Raw genomic sequence first — 9,974 nt, 5'->3', positions numbered from 1 at the left:
TTCTTCTCCTCTGCCCATGGTTTTTTTCCCGAAAAGGTTTCCACGTAAAATCTCTGTGTTCTTTATTTTTCTATTTCTAATTTCTTTGTGATATATTGCCATTACCGATATTCTATTTTCACAGGCTTTATCACTAGTGATGTACACAATTGCCTTAATCCCCTTGGCAAAATATGTATTTGCCAATAATAATGGAGAAGGTAAGGGCTTAAAGTAGGATTCCTCTTATCCTTAATCTTGGTTGCTATGTTGAATATCATATCCATCCTAACACTTAACTGAATGCAATTATAGGGGGAACCTTTGCACTATACTCGCTGATTTGCAGGTATGCTAAGTTAAACATGCTACCGAATCGTCAGCCAGCGGATGAAAAGATATCAAGTTTTAAACTCAAACTGCCAACTCCAGAGTTAGGAAGGGCTTTAAACATTAAAGAGAATTTGGAAAGGAGGCCATATTCGAAGACCTTCCTGTTGCTGTTGGTGTTGATTGGAACTTCTATGATCATAAGGGATGGTATTCTAACCCCAACAATATCAGGTAGATAGATAATGCAATAAGATACTGACAAAAAGGTTACTCTAATTATGAATATTGCTAAAATAAATTTATTTGTCTTCTTTCCATTTTTCACATGTTAGACTTTTTGTCTTGTACACAAACCTAACCATAAGATTATTTTGTTTTTGGAGAAAGAGTTTATCCTAAAATACGAAATTAGAATAAACATAGTGAAAAATCCTTCTATTATTAACTATAGCTATAAAAATATATATATATAATAAAATCTATAAGATTAATTTAAAAAAAAGACGGATAAATAGTTTAGACTTGCATATTTAATATTCTCGAAAACGTCCAAACTAGTATAAATTTATTAAACTTTTCCTAAAATCTTAGGAATCTTTAAAGTTTCACCCTCGTAAAATAACTAAAAGTGTGAAATATAAAAAAAAAGGGTCACCCACGTGATGTGGGAAAGGTAATCTAGTATTACTAATATTACTAGAATAAATTTATTTGTAATTTCTTCTCATCTTTCGTGCCTTTTGACTTCTTATAGGCAACCGTAACACTCCTATTACTCAAAGGGTCATCCTTTACTAATGGAACACTATGGATCCTTTATTGGAGAATCAACCTGCAAATCATTGAAGTTTAATAAAAAAATAGGAATAACTTATTGTTGTTATTGGACTAGACTTTAAATCTTAAAATTTTCTGAAATTTGATTTTTTTTGATAAATACCTTAACAATTTTTTCTTAAGTGTAATGTCCCTAGCTTACATGTATTTCACTTCTAGAACTCCAATTATGCATCTTTATTCAAAAACATATATATGTAAAAGTTCCAAAAGACTTTTCTTTGTTATCAAGTAGGACCTTGATGTTAAACATGTTCGCTGTACATTGTCTGCACATGCTCTTTGCACACTGTAAGGTCACATTCTTTTAGCCACTGTTTGTTATAATTGACATGTTAACAGTGAAAGCATGGGTAAGGATGTCATAGTCTTAAAGTTGCAAGCTTGAGTTCATAACTACTAGCCTAGCAATGTTTGTAAACTACATCTGTTTTTGTTGGTCGGTTTAATAGCTTTACAGGCAAAATACCATTTCCTTCTGATTCTCTTTTTCTGCTTGATTGAATTGATTGCCACTGCTTTGTGTAAGCTTTTTATTTCTTAAAAATGGACTCCTCATAATTGCACCTGCTCGTATGGTACCGATGTGGTTATTCTTTCCGACATATCGAATGACTTCAAAGTTGTAAGCCGGGTTAATACTGATGTGAGATTGTATGATTCTCTGTTGCAGTTATGTCTGCTGTAAGCGGTCTTCAGGGTGAAATAAAAGGCTTTAATACAAGTAAGTACCATAAGGTAGTTCTTATCTAATTGATAATGTTTATATCTTTAACCTATAAATTAATTATGTTTTAGAGAGATGAACTGCCATTATTTTTCTTCATCTATTTATTTTTTCACAGCCAGTGTGGTTCTTGTTTCAATTGTAATCCTGATGGCATTGTTCAGCATACAACAGTTCGGAACAAGTAAAGTTGGCTTCATGTTTGCTCCTGCACTTGCTTTGTGGTTCTTTTCTTTGGGTGCTATAGGCCTTTACAATCTCTTAAATTATGATGTCATGGTCGTCAAGGCATTCAATCCAACCTATATATATTTTTTCTTCAAGAAGAACAACAAAGATGCATGGTCTTCTCTTGGAGGTTGCGTTTTGTGCATTACAGGTATGGTATGCTTTTATATAGCAGATTCTGACAGCATAGACTCATAATGCCATAGCCCAATAGCTTTAATACTTGTACATTTTAGAACCCGGAAAAGTATAGCTTTAATACTTGTATTTAATGTTTAGATGAGTAGTTTCTTGATGTGAAGTTGTCGAAACAAGTATACATCCCTTTATGTGTCATAACGGGTTTCTACGTCGTTACAGAAGCCCAAGCAATGTTTGCTGATTTAGGGCATTTCCCTGTACCATCCATCCAGGTTGCCTCTTCCATTAATTCCTTGAAAAATCACCTTGGATTTCCATTTACCGCATGCCTCTTTTTTATGAGTAATTCGTATTGCCTGATTGCATTCACTTTTGTTGTGTTTCCTTGTCTTCTCTTGGCATATATGGGCCAGGTCGCGTATCTAATGAAATACCCTGAAACTTCAGCCAGAATTTTCTACGATTCTGTGCCAGGTTACAGTTTCCGGCACGCTGCTTATCTTTTTATTATAATAAAGAAAATTTAATTTTCATTAGGTGCAACTTTGACACCTTTTATTCTGCTTCTTATTTAACAACCAGATAGCCTTTTCTGGCCAGTTTTCATGGTAGCCACCGTTGCTGCCATGATTGCCAGCATATCTGCTACATTTCATGTGTGAAGCAGTCTATGGCTCTTGGATGCTTCCCACGACTGAAGATAATTCACACCTCCAGGAGACAGATGGGCCAAATTTACATCCGTGTGATAAATTGGTTCTTAATGATAATGTGTGTAATTGTTGTTTCCATCTTTCGCAGCACAACAGATATCACCAATGCCTATGGTTAGCAACTTTTCTCACCACAGTTTTCCTTTCGTTTATTCAAAATATTCTAGTGCTGCTTTTGCTAGCATATTCTTCACTCTAATGCTCGTTTAATTGTTTTTTCAGGCATAGTTGAAGTTGTTATGCTGGTCACAACTGCCTTGGTGACACTTGTAATGCTTCTGATATGGCAGAGCAATTTGCTTATGGCTTTGTGTTTTCCACTCTTACTCGGGTCGATAGAGCTAATCTACTTCTCTGCTGTTCTATCGAAGGTCATGGAGGGAGGTTGGCTTCCACTTGTTTTTGCTACTTTCTTTCTCACTATCATGTACATTTGGCACTATGGCAGTGTGTTGAAGTACCAGAGTGAGGTCAGAGAGAAAATATCCATGGATTTCATGATTGAACTTGGCTCCACGCTTGGGACAGTGAGAGTTCCAGGGATCGGTTTGTTATACAACGAGCTTGTCCATGTCATTCCTTCAATTTTTGGGTAGTTTCTACTTAGCTTACCTACCATCCATTCTACTATCACTTTTGTATGCATCAAATATGTACCTGTTCCTGTGGTACCCCAGGACGAGAGGTTTCTTTTCCGTAGAGTTGGCCTGAAAGACTACCATATTTTCAGGTATATTGCTCGATATGGTTACAAAGATGTCCGAAAGGAGGATCACCATGCATTTGAACAACTTCTTGTTCAAAGCCTAGAAAATTTATTGCGGAAAGAAGCTCAAGATCTGGCATTGGAAAGCAGGTTGCACGAGATGGGTATCAATAGTGTTTTTGTGAGCTCAAGGGATCACAGAAACAGGGATGTTCCTGGTAACAAGGATCTTAAAATCCCATTGATACGTGATAGAAGATCGGAAGAAGCAGGAAGTTGTATATTAGAAGAAGCACCGGCATCATTACCGTACCCAGGCTTGGAATATGAGCTATCAGCACTGCGACAAGCAATAGATTCAGGATTTACTTATTTCTTGGCACATGGAGATGTGAAGGGCGAAAAAGAACTCCCTTTTCCTCAAGAAACTCATCATAAACTACTTCTACATGTTCTTGCGGAGAAACTGTCGAGTTGGTGCAGCAAATATGAGTGTACCTCACATGAATATCTTGCAAGAGGGCATGACATACATGTTTTGATGAGAGTTGCCATCGATTCAGAGCTGCCATTTTCTTGTTGATTCAAAGTATTGTTTTTGAGCTCAATAAGTTTGAGAATTAAGCCATGCATATGAATCAAATATTTTGACATTCACAATTGGCCGCTAGTGGAAATTTTGCACTTAATCTGTTGTTTGTGCGTAGTATACTTTCATTTTTCCTTGGCTTCTTCGAGTTTAGCTTTTCAAGCAAGTAAGCCCATTGACAAACAATTTCTGTTCACAGACACTTTCTAGATTTACAACTCAACTGCACATTATATTCAAGTAATAAGTTTTCGGCAGTCTGAGGTCGATCCACAAGTATGTTGATTAAAACTTACAAAATTACAAGTATTATGCTAGAACATATATTTAACACTTGACTTTGAAATGAGTGTCAAAAATAAAAATAGAAGCAAAAACACTAGAAATAAAGATAAATTTCAACAAAAAGAATTAACTAAAAAAACACTAATTCTTGGAAGAAAATATGCCAATGTTAGAGAATCCACTCTTGGTACCATATTAAGATTAAATTTTAGTACTCAATATTATTACTCAATTAGAATCCACAAAAAATGGAGGTCCCAGTAAGATAATCTAATAATTTAAGTCTAATAATAAAGCATATGAATCCATGAGCAAATGTATGTCCATTAAATGAGTGTTCAATATGATTGTCTAATAAGTCAAAGAGTTTAGCAAATGAATCCATAAGCAAAGGATGATGCAATATGAAAGTTCAATGTTTAAGTTCAGTTCAAAAATATAATATATGATATTATAATCACTTGATAACTTCAATACATATAAAAAAGATTTCAAATATTTATTATGCCAATTTTTATATGTCTACAACAAATCAATGTTAATTTATCCAAGCATTGATTATGACATCTATTATCTATAACAAATAAAAGATATTACTTTACAAGTATGATTATGACTTGTGATTGATAATTAATTTTAACTCAAATGATGTGTATGAAATTTACCTTAATATTTGAAAAGAGTTTCACCCTTTCACCCCAGCATTGAAAACTTAGAATAAAATAACAAAATTAAACAAATCAAACTTAGATAAAAAAGACATATTATATATTAAAAAAAAACTTGAGATTTTACAAGAATAAAGAAACAAACAGACATTAACAAGAAAGTGATATTGATCTCAACTTCAAGATGCTATTTTGAAACCAAATGTCATTTATAGAGGTTGTAAAGAGAAAAATGACAGTGCAAAGGACTTGCTAATAATAAATTGCTAAGTCCACTTCTTTGTCATCTTGTGGAGTCATTTTTCACATGTTAATTGATGACTTCTTTTGTCCAAGTTAACATCTCCCAATGGGAAAGTACAAGAAATAAGATTGAAGATTTGCATATTACACATTAACTATAGAAATTTCAGCTCCAAAACCAAGTATGTTAGGAGGTATGATGAAAACATGAAAATACGTCAAAATTGTCCATCTATATCAAACTTTTAAATTTCTCTTTACTTTTGGATTTCTTCCTACTTCATTTTGGTATTATTGTTCCAATACTTGAATAAATCTTAAAATTCCCTTTTCGATGATATAAAGTACAACAAAAATGTAGTCTTGGAGCTCAACAAATGATCAAAACACTGAGGAGTGTTTTGGTTGTAAGTTATGAATGAGTCCAGATTAAAAATTTTGAATTTTAAGCATTGGATTGTCACTCATCATCTTGGATCAACTTTAGGTTTTGTGCATTTAATCTAATAGTCACATATATTGATATCTTCTTTTCAAACCTGTTTTGTCACACCCTAAAATTGAGCCTAGGAGTTTCGAGGGTAAAATAAGAATTTTAGCTCACATGTGTTCAAAATTTCGTAGCATGGTAAACCGAAAATGTCTTCTTTTGTGGCTTTTAGGAAGTTAGATAAATTTTTGAAAATCAATTTCAAAAGAGCTTTAATTTTGAATAAAGACTATTTTGTAAAAGGGTTCAATTTAGGAGTAGTTAAAAAACAATTTTACCAAAGTTTTAAAAATACCCTTCTTTCCCCTCCATCTTTATAAAACCCACCTTAGTTTCTTATTTATATTTTTGTTTTCGTCCCTTGCTCTCTCAAGCTTCTCCCATTCGATTTTATTTTATAAATCTTAATTCCTTTGATTTCTATCATCACCCAATCAATAAACATCTATAAAATTTTAAGAAAAACACCTAAAAACACCATTGATTTTATCATCTCTTAACTTTCGATTTTTTTTAGATTTTCAATCAAACTCCCGATTCTTCGTCAACTAAGGTAAATAACTAATTTTCTTATTAGTTTTAGATGTTATCTGGTCTTTAAAACAGAGTTTTTAGTCATTAAATTGTAAGTTTTGAATAAAAGCCAAAAATTGGATCGTTAATGGTGGATTTTGGGATTTTAAATAAAAACAAGGTTTCAAAGCATTTTCCCATTAGTTTTGATGTGATTATAATGTTTCTAAACATTCCTTAAAGTTTCATTAAAGAATTCCAACGTTTTAGTTTGAAGGTATAATTTTGAGTAGTTTGAAGGTTAGGAATTGTTCTTAGATGTATAATTAGATGATTGGAATCAATTATAGGCAAAGGGAATGAGTAAAAATTAAAATATTTGAGTTTCAAGTTTGTTAGTCAAAATTTTAGTTTCATGAGGAATATAGTTTAAACTTGCATTTTTGGTTGGTTTAGGTGAGTCATTGGCTACTAATTAATTGTGTGGTTATCATGTGTGAAGCACCGAAACCGTTGGGGCCTCCTACGAGCAAGGTGAAAGGCAAGGAAAAGCTAGTTTAAGCTTTTGACAATTAGACGAAAGTGTGATCGGTGAGTGTTTGGAATCGCTACTTGTAGACATGGGTCATAGTGTTAATTGGGAGATTAGGAATAGCCTAAACCCCTATCCTAAGTTTTGAGTGTAAGCTTTCTACTTCCCTTGCTTTATTTTGGCAAAATATGTGATTATGTGAATAATTGTGGATGGATTATTATGATGCTATATTGTGATACGAGACATGTGTGGTAACTATTGTGAATTGTGTTGTGTTGTGAGCATGATATACATGCCAAATGACATTGATAATGATATGCTAATAATGCAAATACGCAGCGGGAGTGAGTAGAATTTCGATAAGTACATATGTGTTGATTTATGAAATGTGTAACACCCCGAACCCGAAACCGACACCGGAGTCGAACACGAGGTGTTAACTGACTTTAACCCCTTATAAAATTTATTTTCCAGACACTGCCCAATCTGTGTACTAGTCGTTTTAAAAATCATATCTTGAGTTTCGTAACTCGAAAATCAGTTTCGTGATTTTTCTCAGAAACTAGACTCATGTGCCCATCTATGTATTTTTTTATAGAATTTTTGGTCGGGCCAATTAGTACAGTTTATTAGTCAAAGTCTCCCATGTTGCAGGGGTCGACTACACTGACCTTTGCCCATTACGACTTGGATATCTCCCTGCACGGGGCTTCAATACTGATGCCGTTTGTTTCTATGAAAACTAGACTCAGAGAGGAATCTGTACATATATGGTACGACCCCTAATTATCTCTGGTTAATTTATAATGAATTTCAAAAGTCGGAGCAGGGAATCCAGAAACCGTTCTGGCCCTGTCCCACAAAAATCTGATTATCTCTTAATATACTGCCCATAGAATCTTATCGTTACTTCCTCATGAAAACAGACTCATCGAGCTTCGATTACATAATTTATTCATCAATTAATTCCACTCCTACTATTTTTAGTGATTTTTCAATCTCATGACACTGCTGCTGCCAGCATCTGTTACGAAAGTAACTAGGTCCATTTCATGCCTACCCTTGATCCAACTCAATCGAACATTCGTGCCATTTTCGCATGGCTTAAAGTTTACATGCCAAAGTTCAAACACAATGTAATAGCTTATACATGCCAAAATGTTCTTCTAAGCCAACTAAGAAGAAAGTACCAAAACTTGCTATCCGGTGTGATGACTTCGATGACGGCCTGACCCCGCAAAAATAGATGAGTCCAAGCAACCTATAATGGGTGACAAGGAAACACCGAGTGAGTTTATAACTCAGTAAGTCATAAGCAATGCACTACCATCCATCAATAACATTATCACAAGAGGAAACAAAATGGAACGAGACAATTTACTCCATCCATACCGAACCATACCATTGTTCCTCCAACCTATCGATTCAGTTTCATATCAATTCATGCATTCACATTCCATATACTCATCAATAGGACATTGAAGCATTTTCATAAATCAATTTATTTTCGTTACAATCAAACGACTAAACGGCCTTTCACCCATCCTACGATAAATTTTATGTACGTGACTTCAAGTATATTTGTCACATAGGTTCAAACTTACCGAGCTCAACACCAAGTATAAGCATAGCACCTATTAGCCATGTACTCAAGACACTTACCCGATCCGCTGTCCGCGATCGACTCAATAGTGTCGCACACATAGTGTCCATAATGATTCATGAATGTATATTGAGTCCGCACACTCAGTGCTATATAATCAACTCGCACACTTAGTGGTACGTAATCAAATCGCACACTTAGTGCTACATAGTCAAACTCGCACACTTAGTGCCGCATGGTCAATTCGCACACTTAGTGCATCATATTCATTTCGCACACTTAGTGCAACATAGTCAAATCGCACACTTAGTGCTGTACAATTTAATCCCGCGCACTTAGCACCAATCTCATGGTCATAAATGGTTATACCCGCACGTTTAGTGCCGAGATCAACAACTCAGTACATCTTACCTCTTTTCTTTTCATTCAACAATTTCATCATCCCATACGTACATGCATATATATATGTATATTTATTCATTCCATTCAGCATCAATACATAAACATTATGACCATTTGAAATAATACCAACTACATGCTTAATGACTTACTTTATGTTGGGTAAAATAATTCCGAGTCGGCTACTCGATGACCTTCGATTTCCCCTTGTTGGACGCCTCTCCTTTAGGTTCTTGAGCTTAAATAAATAAATCAACTAGTTTAATTACCTTGCTAGTTATTTATAAAAATACACATATCATTCCAACTCGACACAAGAGTCAAATTCATCACTCAAACATTCACACCAATCTATTTGAATATTTTGGCCGAAACCCTCAATTGGCTATCATAGCCTTAATATTTCAATATAAACATGTATACATCAAAGGCAATTTAAAACACTTAACCCTTATACTCAATAATGAAACCAAACCGTATACCTAATTATTAAACACATCACTTCCAAATGCATGTATTAACTAACATATATCCAATCCACATGCCAAGTTACCATGAATAAATTAAACTTATATATATATATATAACCTTTCATACCCTTGTATCTAATGTCATAAGAATAGCCGAATGTCCAAATTAACCAAGCTTAAAGATTTAACCTTCAACACTTTAATATTCCACAACCTATTCTTCAAGGCTTCAAATATAAAGTGATTAACATTTATACTCTTATGCCGAATTAGCTAACACTTTTAATCCATAGCCGAATGTCATTAAACCTAAACCACCATGAAAATTTTACTTATCACCTCATACCTTATTATCAAATTGAACTAATTATGCTTATAAAAATGATATCAAACGGAAACCTTTTGATAATCAAGCCTCTAATTATTTATTTCAATTACCCAAACGAAATTTTCTCACATTTAACACTTATTTACCAACCAATTGTTGAAGACAAACAAAATCTCATTTCCTCCCT

General features: G+C 34.0%; 1 pseudogene; it reads left to right on the top strand.

Moving 5' to 3' along the window:
- The first annotated feature begins 299 nt into the window (after nt 1-299).
- LOC107921444 (putative potassium transporter 12) lies at nt 300-4,317 on the top strand (annotated as a pseudogene).
- The last annotated feature ends 5,657 nt before the right edge of the window (nt 4,318-9,974 follow it).

The sequence above is a fragment of the Gossypium hirsutum genome, chromosome D01 (assembly GCF_007990345.1).
Source record: "Gossypium hirsutum isolate 1008001.06 chromosome D01, Gossypium_hirsutum_v2.1, whole genome shotgun sequence".
NCBI classification, from domain to species: domain Eukaryota; kingdom Viridiplantae; phylum Streptophyta; class Magnoliopsida; order Malvales; family Malvaceae; genus Gossypium; species Gossypium hirsutum.
This window is presented reverse-complemented; position numbering and strand designations above follow the sequence as displayed.